We start from the raw sequence: 12,497 nt of genomic DNA, 5'->3' as shown, positions 1-12,497 counted from the left end.
GCAGTATTATCCAGGATTAACATTGAAGCCTTAGATTTCTAAAAATTAATCCTACTAACAAAATGAGTGAAAGACGGGTTGCATACAACATGCTACGGAATGTTTTTGCCAGTATAGGTTTTTTTTTTTTTAATTTACACATTAAGAAAAGAATTTTTTTCCTCAGTTTCTTTGTAATCTCTCCCCCTTCAGGCCATTGTTGTCAATACATAATAATCCTGGAAATACATTTCAAAGTGGATTAATGAGCATATCCACAGCCTTCATTGATATGTTAAATAGTAGTGCTGTTTGAGAGCTATTGCTGTCTTCAGAATGTTTGGGCCCTCTCTTATGCCCTTAGCAAGGACTTCCTCCTCAGCATTTTCTCTCCTATTCCCATACTTACGTATGCGAGTTCGCTCTCTTGTGGAAAGAAGCCTTGCCAAATAAATCCTAGTGTAAGGCATGCTTTTGAGCAGGTAGCAATATGGGATCAAATATCCAGGGAATTCCTTGACAGAAGCACGTCTGGAAAAGAAGCGTGAACAGGAACAAACAAGCCAACAGAGATGGCTGTTGCTTGAGCAATGTGTTGCTCCCTGCCTGGTTCTTCAGTGGTAAAATGCAGGTGAAAATCAGCGTCCTTAAGGAGCTCCTGCAGGTAGACATTTGCTTTTCAAGCCTTTGTGGAGAAAAGAGCAAAAAATGGTGATGCCCAGACTTGTTTGTGTGTGCTCCCTTTTGCTCACTTGGCCCTCTCCTGGGCTTTTCAGCACAGTGTAGTTCAGCTGCCACTAAATAAAGTTGCTTCAGAGAGTCTGGCTAGGCTGAGTGCACGCTGCGTAGTTTGGCTGCCCTTGCTTGAGCCCTTTCTGTGTCAGTGAAAGCAGGATGTTGTTTAATGGCAGGTACGAATGAAACAGGGTGAAGGTCTGAGAGAACAGGGTGTTCAGAAGCACGCGGTGCCAGGGCTGACTCTGCTGGAAGCAGAGTGCAGCTTGTGTTCCCTACTGGAAGGGATCTGAGTTACGGACTGTGTGCTGCTCTCCGTGTCACTCATTCATCACTTACCACAGCTGCAGGGTTTTATGACTTGTTCTAGGATCTAAATCATTTTTTAAAGTTATTTATTTACAGGAAAAAAAAAAAAAAAGATGTTTGTAGGTTTCACATTTCTATATATACTCTATATACTTTATGTATTTTTCTACATTTAACCCTAAACTTTAAACTGGTACAAGAAGCATTCACTCGTGCATGAAGCTGTGAAGCTCAGATCTGGTATTGAAAGATACTGGGATTTCACAGGAGAATGGCAAAGAAGCAGTTTATTCTACTTATTAGCAAGAATAGAGAGAAAGTAGCCAGGTGACTGGCTAAAACTTTACAAATAAAACAGAGAAATTGTCCGCTAGAGGGAAGCCTCTACCATAGAAGACAACACTTGTAAGCAAAACATCCTTTCTGTGGAACAAACTTTCTAGACCAAGAAGTTCCCTGTTCACTTAAGCGCACAGATCTCACTGAAATGCAAGTGCAGCCAGGAAGTTCAAAACAGGAACCTTAAAAAATTGGGTCACTTGTGTAATAGGGGATTGCAGGAGAGCTGCTCTCATTTGCACCACTGAAGGTCTGACCCCCATGGACTCCATGTGCCAAGTGATTGATAAAGTCTTAATTTAAACCTGAGTACTCATGATTGATATGCTATTAGGAAACTTGATTTATGTGCTGCAAAAATGGCTTAAAATCAGTAATCTGGAGCCATTCTGTATGAGTTTGGTTTGACATTAAGTCATGGTTAGACCAGCTTCTTACTCGCTTTGCTAAAAAGCGAAACTTTTTACTTACAGAGAAACTTTTTGGGGAAAAATTGCACATCCCATGGTAAATAGTGCATATTTCAATTAAAAATTAGAAACTATTTCACAATGGTAAGGCTTTATCATACTTTTTTGTAGTGTACTCCTGTAAATTGTACAGCAAACGGAAAAATTTTATGAGTTTGAACTTTAGTACCTTTCTTAGCTATTTTCTATTTGAGCTGAAGATACATATTTTATTTTCTTGGAACAGAAAGTGATCGAAGTCTTTACCAGTATCGGATATTTTTAAGTGTTGTTCCCAACGAGGTCTGCTGCGTTTCCAGCTCCTCTAGCCACCCACAACATCCAGCAAGCACCTAGTGACAGCAGAACTTGAAGGAGACCCTGCAGGACAAGGAGAATCATTTAAAGTTGAATGATTCTGGGAAATACCCTGACACCGACTCCTGTATAGACAAGAGGCTACTTATACAAAGTCACATATAATATGATTCCTGACCTGCAAGAAGTGTGCAGTATTTTTGAACAAAGTTTTTACAGAGAAACTTAGTGCTGAGAGTGGCTTTGGAGAGGAAACCTTTATATACTTTTTACCACTTTATTTTGTAAGATAAGAAATGTTTCAGTTTACTGTTTACTGGACTGTCTGTGTTAGAAAGTGGTTTTGAGAGAGGAGCTTAGAGTAACAGAGCGTGGAGACGAGGAATCAGGACTTCTGGGTTTTATTCACAGCTCACATGACACATGGTTTATTTGCTGTGTGACCCTGGCCAATTTATTTTCCTGATTACTCCTGTTGTACCTCTGACCTTCCCCTGTGCCTGTTCCACCTCCCCCTTTTATGCCCTGTAATCAGCTGGCCTCTGGTTTCTGAGGTTCTCTCCCTTGTGCTGAGGAGGACATCGCTATTTCTGGGATAATGCCCTTTAAGAAACATGTTGCTGTCATTAGCTAATAGCCAAATAAATTACTTAGGAAAAAAAAAATGCCGTTCTATTTATTTGAAAGTTAAAATGTGGTTGTTCTGGTTTAATATGTCAGTGAGCAAACATAAGTTGTTCCCTATCTGCCTTCTTAGCCACTGCATCTGGTCAAGTTTCTACCTCTTCCTTCTGTTCATCCTCTCCCTCAGCCCTCAGAAAGGCCCAGCTGGCTGCCCTGCTTCACCTAGGGAGCAATGGGTGGTCCGGGAAGCTCTTAGGGAGCTGGACTCATCACTGCAAAGATGTTTAACAAAAGTAGTTGAACAATGGCTTTATCTGGGTATGTGATCACAGCTGCTTTATTTTAGCAATGTAACAGCATTAGCAATTAAATCCATATTTCTCGTGGGATATTTATTTTTCTGAATTAGTTCTTACTGCATTGAAAGAATTTGGTGTGAATTGCAGAGGAGTAAGTTAGCAGAACTGCATGTATCTGGTTTAAAATTATTTATCTCTATAATCTATTTTCGTGAGACCTTGAAACATGATTAAAAAAATATTTACCACAGAGAGGCAGTATTATGAAGTATTCTGGGTTTCTTTCTGTAGTTTTTTTTTAATCATCCTCTTAGATGGTAACTGTGTTTTGCTCTTCAATGGTATATTCAACTACTAAAAAATGTGATGTGCTGTCATCCCATAACACCATGGATTTTGGTAAAGTGAAGTTTAAAAATAATGTTTTAAAACACCATGCAATTACCATGTTCAGGTAAATAGAAAGAGCTGATCCCTAATTCTCAATTTTATAAAACCACCTATTTCAGTGTTGCCCCTGTTTCTGTTGAAATGCTGTTTCTGTTGAAATGCACCGAATCTAGAAGGGAAATGGAGAGCTGGTCCTGCTGCGAGGACATGGTGTCCTGAGGCTGTGCGGAAGACAGAAGCTGCCTCTGCCCTTCTGGTGTGTTCTGATTTTCCCTCACGTCTCCTTTGAATGCCTTGGGTCCTGCCTGTTGCATGGGCCCAGAGGGTCTCTCTTTGGAAGCCGTTCGCACTGCTGCGACTGTGGTTACCGTGGGGCTCAGTCAGTCCTCATAAAGCTCTTGCCTTGTTCATCCTGCTGAAAGGCTGTTGTTTGCTTTCCATTTCGAGCACTAAGATTTTAGATCTTCGCTCTCTTTACAAGCTCCCTCTTACTGTAAGAATAGGCTGAGCTTTCCTTGCCCTTGTCGCCTCACTCACTCAGCCCATTTCCACTAGGTTCTTGCATATCACAACTCATGGCTTGTGAACAGGCTCTCAGTTTCCCTCTGATCAGCTGCCCTGCCTGCCTGTTCTTCTCAGCAGACTAGCCCTAGTTTCTTCTCATTCGCCAGATCATCTTCCTGGCCAAAAGGCAGGGTTCTCATCTACTTGTTCCACATGGTGCCTTTTGTCCTGGTCAGTGCCTTCCTTCTTGAATACTTGTCCTTATTTCACTTCTAACTTCATTAGCTCCTTCCTTTCAGCATCTTCTGTTGTATTGTTGTTGTTTCATTGTTTACATATTTTTCTCACACTCTGAAACTTTCTGCTGTGGCAGAAAAATGAACAAGATGCATTTTCATTATGATTCCCTTGCATCCCTACTAAAGATCATGAGCCTTATTTAATTGGAATCATGGATTATGCCTTATTGCTAATCACACTAAGTAATTTACTATACTACAACCTTTATTTAATCTCTGACTTGCACTGCAGTGAATGGCATGAAATGCAGCTTGTGGAATTACTGTCTTCAGTCACTGTAATGAGAGTCCTCTGCAAGCGAAAGCCTCAAAGGACCCAGTAGTTCAGAATCATCACATTTCTCCTCTGTACATATACTCTAATGCAAGTATTTGGTTTTTCTTTGGTCGTACATGACCTAGATCCTGCCTGGCTGTTTTTGTCTTGTATATGTTTAATATGTTTATTTTGCCAGCTCAAAAAATAAGCAAGGCTTCCTCGTTGTGCCTCACAGCTACAAAATTTGGACATATGTTATGCCAGAGGCCACTTATGTTTAGTTTTGGATTACTTTCAAGTAAATCCTTCAGTCTTAATGAAATAATTTATATTTCTCATGAAGCCTCTTTATGCAGTTTCTATAAAAGCAATAATTCTGAGAAAGGGCAAGTTGTCAGCACTGATATTTCTGAAATTGTTTTTTTGCACCCTTTTAAACACCAGTGAAAGGTTGTTGAAAGGGCAAACAAATCAGTCAGCATCAATGGAACAAAACATTGTCTTCAACTCTGCTTTTCTAGTCATCATTCTTACCCAATGTGAAGTCAAGTCCTGCTTCTGTAATATGTATAAAACATAGCAAGTAAAAATTTCCTGTTGTGCAAAGTCGCATGTGAAAATACTACTTTATGTAAAACTGCATTTTCATAGAGGAGCAAATCTAGAATTTTGCGGGAACCACCTTACTGAAATCCAGACCAGGATTTTTAAAGATGTTTAAAGAACTGCTCCTGTCTATGAAAGACAGGAAGAATGAAATTAGTGTAAATAAAAGAACGAAATGATGCAGAGGTATCAAGAGAAACCAGAATGTAAGACTGTGGGCTTGGATGCTGGCTGAAGATCACTCAGTCTAGCCACAAATCTAAAAATGCTCCACTGGATGGTAAAGCTGGAAAGTCTCTAGCATCTTGGCCTTTCTAGCAGAAAGCTAAACTCATGGAAGACAGCTGTGATGGTTTTGATCATTTCCAGGTCTGCTAAGTTTTCATTTTAGCAATTACTCTTTTAATTATCTTCTAAAATAACTTCAGTTTTAAAACATTTCACTGTGATTGGCTCATCAAAACCTCATTTTAATCAGTAGGGATTCAATTTAGGAAAGCACATAGTTAGGACTATCCATATTTGAGGCAGTAGCTAAAGCCATTCTTAACTTTAGGCGTGTATTAAGGCTTCAATGTGGCTTCAGTCATAGAACTAATGAAGTTAGAAAGATTTGGGCAGAGGGTAAACTCAAAGTCTCTCTTTCCCTCCCTGCAAAAAAAAAAAAAAAAAAAAAAAAAAATTAAAGTGGAACTTTGCAGCCTTTAATCTTGTTTTACTTCTAAGAGAACCTCTGACAGCTGCATTGCAGAGAGGCCAAAGGGAGGGTTGTCTGCATGTCATAGGTAGAGACTGAGAAATACAAATCTTCGAGTTTCACATTGTCAGTTCAAGAAATTCCATAGTTTCCTCCTCCACTGCTACTTTAACATGCTAATTTATCATCTGCTTAGAGCGGTGAAAATAGCCGCTTTTTGCTAGACTGCTCTAACTTTCACATGCCATCCTCTTGTTTTCCAGTTGCCCTCACATGATGCTGGCAACATAAAAACATGGTGTTGAAACGATCTCCTTCGCTTTGCAGATAGTTCATGGCTGACCCTTGTATTTTGTACGCTCCTTCTGTCAAGATTATGAAGGGCCTTTCAGAAGCCAGTTGATGGTATGTGGCGTCTTCCTTCCTAGTGCCTTTTCTGAGATTTTTTCACATTGGGTGCTATTTCTCTACCTTTGATTTCGCACACCACCCTCAGCTCCTTAGAAGCCTCCCTGTATTGCCAATGCAGCCATACAACTCCATTTGTTTCTGTCTTTCAAATCCTTTTTGTTTGGCAATTAGAGACTTCAGTGTTTGCCAGTTGCTCAATATTCTGCTGTGATTTTGTGCACAGTTGGAGACACTGGGTAGCTACTCATTGCATTTGTGTGAGCGGTTCAGTATCTGGGGATGCAAGGCTGGGGTTTGATGCCTCATGATTGTTGTGAACATTTTTTTCCTCTCATTTTATAGGCTTTTTCATTCTCAGTTTTTAATGTGTTTTTCAGTCTTTCATCTTAAGAATTTTAGCTCTTGAGTAAGACACTGAGGGAAACGGGTTGTTTCCCTAATAATCCTCCAGAAGTGGATTTGAAGTAGTGAGACAATGTTTGTGTCCCGAGCAACACTCTTGCAGTTTGTCACAGCTTTTCTGCATACACTTTCCATGGTATATAAACATCCTTATGATGCTGAGCCAAATTAACACATGGGGCCAGATGAGATTTCAAATTCATCCAAGAAAACGAAGCCATAAATCCCATTATTTCCTCTCAGTTACTTTCTGGAGATTGTTATCCCATGTGCTTGCCTCTTGAGCTCCCTACATCTTTTTTCCAGATATTTTTTTCTAGCATGAGGAATAGCCTATTAATACACTTGAAAACTATCTTTTTTGGATCCTGTACTGACTTGCTTGAAGTCTCCTATGAAATTTTAGATGTGCAGTGGTCAAGGGCAGTGGAAGGAAGCCAGGAGGTAGCCTCTGGATCCCTTTGTGCTGCATGGAGTTTGGTGTGCCGCCTTTGCAGGCTCCGCAGCCATCAGACTTGGGGTCTGTAACGCAGAGCGAGGCCATCTGGGTATCACATACATTTATAACTGGGGACTGAAGAAATTGTCCTTGCAGATTTATGAAACCATGGCCAAATTGAAGACAGGTCTTCTTTCAGCTCTAAATGAGTTTAATTAGATTGTGTGATGCATATATATTTTAAAAACCTGGAGGTGTCTGAAGAAAAAATAAGCAATCTATAAATAATGTAACTGTGCTGCATGTTTTTTTTTCTAAAAAAATTAAAGAAAAATTGTTTGCCAGGTGTTCAAATTTGCAAATAAGTTAAGCTAACTTAGCAGCAACTTTTATGTCATATTCGCTGAATAAGACTGTTTCTGCATATGATATATCTGCAGAGGGTATACCATGTACTAAAATACTCCAGGAAAAAAAGAATTATGAGAAGATCTATTGTGTATCAATAGGCTTTATGCCTTGAAACATGCAGAAATAAAGTCAGCTCTACTTGTTATCCAGTTTTGGCAACATCGCTGTTCATTTTTTTTTTCTGAGATGAAAATAGGACATTTGTTACATGTCTGGCCATGCATGTGGATGTTAGAGCTAGGATGAAACATTAATCCAGCAACATGTAAAGCAGCAAATATGAGAAGAAAGTATTTGTTAGGCTAGGGAAGATTGTGAGCTTGCTTCTCAGTCAAGCGTTTCTCTTAGTCCTTGGTCCCAACAGGATCTCGGAGTTTTCCTGGTTTTGAATGCTTGAAGAAGAAGCAGCAGCAGCAGCATTTATCTTTTCAGTGGTATAACTGTTAGTTAATTAGCATGGGGAAAACAACTGATCCTAAAAATAAAGTTGGAAATGAAGGGTGTTTGGAGAGATGATAATGCTTTTGCTGGCTCTATGACAAGTCCCAGTATAAGATGTCTAGTTTGAAGTGTCTCCCACAAGCAGACTCATTGCTGTAATTCATGTAAAGCAATACCATTTGATCATTCTTCTAATAAAATTGACTGCAATCTTGACTTTTAGCTGGCGTGTATTCCCAGTGATCATTGTACTGTCCTTGTAAAATGTTTGAATCTTTTTTTTTTTGAAAGAAGAACAATGACATAAAAACATCTGCAGTTTAACAACAGGCATTCAACTTCATTTTAACTGAATGATTTTACTTCATAAAGCCAATATGTCTGTGTTAAGATAATAAAAACTGTTCTAATATGCATAAAAATCTTGTTCTGCTGAAATCAATGGCAAGAATACTTGATTTCGGTGGAGCTGAGATTTCCACCTTCTTTTTAGATGTCAACTCCCAGAGGGAGCTTCCAAGCTGACTACGGCATTGTGGATACTCAGTGTTAGCACTAGCAGACAGCAACAAAATTGGGTTGTACCCCTCATAAAGTGGTTAAAACTAGGCCAGAGGATACAAGCTTATGCTGAATCCTTATTCTACCACTTAGAGAGAAAACATGAAGTGGGATTAATGTAAAAATACCATGGAAGAGGAGGCAGATGCCAGTGCAGGCAGCCCTGGAGCAGCGAGTTGGCGCCAAGCAGGTTCAGCAGGAAGTCACAGGGCTGAAATCAGGACTGATCCTGACTTGGTCCTGTGACCGAGTCACAGGACTCAGTCAGGAGAGGCGAGACCGGTCTGCTTTGGCTTGAAAGAGGAGGGAGAGAAAAAAAGATGGGGATGGAAAACATCAGGATGTCTGAGCAAACAAATGGGCCAGAGCTCAGCTGGGGCAGGTCTGCAAAATGCAGTGAGTTCAGTCCCTCTGTGCTGGTTCACGCTCAGCCCACAGACTTTCTAGACTTTGACTGAAATAATTCATACAGTGATTCTTTTAAAGACTCTCCTCCTGCTAGTTATTGGAATATTTGAGGAACTGGTTTGTGCTTTGTAAGGCTTTTTAACAGCTTGGTTTTACCCAGAAGCCGCAGGACTCAGGGTAGCATTTTTTAGTCTGCTTGGTGTTCAGTGGTGTTCAGTATGGTTTTTTGCTTTGAGTTTTACTTTGTTCCACAGCTGTGGCTTTGTTGGGCAAAGTCTTCACTTAATATCTGTTTTTTCACTATCTGTTCTTGGTGATGTTTGCTGGAAAGCAGTAAAACACTTGCAAGTTACTAATGAAAAGTGTGCATCTTGTTAGAACCTCCTGCCCAGCCGTGCTAGAGTGCAGGTATCCTGCCCGAATCCTGCTCATAACTCTGATCTTATAAATAGCAAGGAAAGTACAAAGGCAAATCCTATGCAAACTTGAGCATTGTCTGAGAAGTTATAAACTCAAACAGCCCATAAATCAAATGATAAGGTTCCACAAGATGAAGAAGTCACAAATACCTGGCATGTAAGTTCGCTTGGTGCGCCATCTCCTCGAACTGGTAATTAAATCCACCCGAACTGGTGGTTTATAACTTAAATAATATGAATTATTTTCCATCTACTGTACTATGAGCTACATTATAGAAATCAAAGAGAAAGGTTTAACTGCTAAAAAAAGAGAAAAAAGTAATATTTTCACAAACATTTCCTTTGCAGTAAATCATCTTTTGCCCCTCAATTTACAGGGGAGGAGGTTACCTTTCATTTAGTTAAAATTTGCTTAAAGCCTTTCTCAGAGGCAGCAAGATATTTTGGTTTTTGGAAGTGCTGCCCTGAACTAAATGTGCCTAAAATAATATCTGATTTCTTATAACCTTCCTAACTTTTCAATCTTTTTACTTCCAAAAGGAGGAATTTTGAAATATCAGTTCGGAAGTGAACTGTAATCCTTTCTACTGATCAGATAAGACCATCTGTGCATCCTATTCCAGTGTCTTAGTGAATGCATTGACTTTTTCTTCAATTGCCAATTAACAGAAATTAATGGAAATTTGGACCCAAAAGCAAGTTTATTTGAAGTTTCACTTTTTTTTTTCTTTAGTTTCTAAATGGTTGTTTGTTGCTTAAAGATACCTATTGTAGAGAAATCTTAAGCATCTTATGGCTTGACTTTATCATTTTGCAAAGCTGGATGAAATTGGCATAATACAGGATGTGGAGCAAAGCTCCTTCAGGTTTGCAGGTGCTCCCACCTCCAAAGGAAGGTGCCCGTGTTATTCTTTACATTCATTGCCCTTCGTGAACCGCCTGTCGTGGCACTTTCTGGATCAGACATGCTTTGCCCTCATGTATTTCATGAGTTGCTGCAATATTGTGTTATTTTGAAAATATGGGCAAAAAAAAAAATGTCCTGCAAATTTCTCAAGTAAGGAATATGCTGCAAGGAACTTTAAGTAGCGTTACTTCAGAGAATATTGGGTGGGGAAGAGAAGAGGGGCAATTTGCATGAAAACAGTTACACTCACTGCAGATCTGAAGGAATATTTAAACTGAGCAGAAGACCTGTAAGATATAGTCTGTTTTAGTATTATAGTCATTATTATTAGTTTTAGTATTCAGCAAATGCCATCTGTCTTTGGCAAGTGACAAGAATTAAAGGCAAAGAATTAAATGTAAATAATACAAAGTGAATTTGTATAAATTAAGTTTTAATAAAAAATACTGCATTAGAATAGACCTCACAGAGATGAAGATTAACTTTACCATGTCAAATGCTCAATCCAAACCTAAACTATTGTTTCATTTTGTTGGGTTCTGCAGACATATTTCCCAACCATAATTTATATCATTAAATACCGAATACTGTATAAAAACAGTGCACAACCTTGTACTATGTAATTGGGGCATGGTATCATTTTCCCCTGCAATTTTTATTTTAATTTTGTGGTTGCTGGTGTTTGTTTTCTAGAATAATGCTGCTGAGTAAGATTTGTTCAAGGATAAGTGTTTTATGGAGAATCATTTCCTGAGAAAGAAAGGTTCCAATATTAAAGGAGCTGTTTTGATCTCATGACCTGTGAAGGCTGGAGTAAAACAGCTGTCATCTCAAGTCTGTTTTTTTTGTTATAAATTAATTTTATGTACTTTGCTCAGCAGTTCTCTGTAGTGAGTGGTAGATAGCAATAGTAAATTCCTGTTGCAACATCATCAGTACAACTGTTTCATACCTGTTACCTGTGGGCTGAAGCTGCATTCATATGTGCAGCCCAGCTTGTCTGGAAGCAGTTTGTGACCTGGGTCGTGATGGATAACAAGCTGTCGTAGCACTTTCCTCTTAGCCTGGAAGTTCTACTTTCTGCCTTCTAGAAACTCAGCACATAAGACACACATTCTACCTTGTTCCCTTCAGTTTTAATTCCTTTTAATTCCATCTATCAGATCATTTTTTCCTCTTATTTTCTCAGCAGACAGTTGTTCATGGAAAAAAATGCTCTTAGTGTCTGGCTGTGGGGTGTCTCGTATTACAAATACAAAGGACGCCCTTGCCCGGGTGTGTGATGTGGCAGCTTCCCTCAACTCTGACCCTATTTCAGTAGCACTTAACACCCTCACCTAACTCACTAACTCACAAGCTGTTTCCCACCATAGGAGTGTTCATTTTCAGTATAAAAATATCCCTAACAAAATGCCAGATTACCCAAATTACTGCTTTTTAATGAATCAGACTCTCTAATGTAAAATAATCAGTGTGGTTTTTGGTTTGGCTCAGAGGCAGCTTATAAAATACTGAGTAGTAAAATGGTAGGTCAGAGATGCCAGAATAATACTAAATTGTGCATGCCTATCACATTTTACTCCTGTAATTGTAGAGTTGCTCTGTTTTTGCTTACAGTGGGGACTGTTGTGCCCCATTGGCAGATGTCCATTTCAGGTCCTCTCTGCATTGATTTTCAGAAGACTAGAATCACTGTAGTTTGCTTCTCAATTATGCTAATAACTTGAATTTTATCTAAGTTAGGTTTTATCTAAGTTATATCCAAACTGAGGCAGGTTGTACTTTTGGCTGTGGGTGCTCTGGGTGCTGCTCGCTGTGGGAGATGCAGTGGAGGCTCTCATGCTTTTGCAGATGTCCCCATAAACAGTCAATGGTGAAAGCCTTATAAGCAAGATATGTATGTGAAGGAATGCCAGTTACTGGTTCCTGTAGCACATGCATGTCAGCTACTGGGATTTCCAGGAGCTTCTCTTGAACAAACGTAGAACCCATCATAATTTTGGAGTAGGAAAAGGAGTTGTGGAGCCTGTCACACAATCCCTGAAGAGTTCTGTGGGTCTGCATGCTAGTGCAGTTCCAACTGCTCAGAAATCTGCAAGATAAGTCTTCTGATATGGCCTCCACTCATTATTTAATACCTACTGCCAATATGATGGTCTTAAGGGTGAAATTCCATCTTCTGTAGAAGACAATGTATATACTTATCTTAAAGTCTTCACAAGCCCTTTTTTTTTGCTTGTTTACTGCCATAATCAGAGGTTTCTCAGAGAAGCAAAAAGATGTGTCTGACT

Source organism: Nothoprocta perdicaria, unplaced genomic scaffold (assembly GCF_003342845.1).
Source record: "Nothoprocta perdicaria isolate Ctin4 unplaced genomic scaffold, notPer1 scaffold_18, whole genome shotgun sequence".
NCBI classification, from domain to species: Eukaryota; Metazoa; Chordata; class Aves; order Tinamiformes; family Tinamidae; genus Nothoprocta; species Nothoprocta perdicaria.
The sequence above is the reverse complement of the archived record's forward strand: the minus strand, read 5'-3'. Positions refer to the sequence as shown.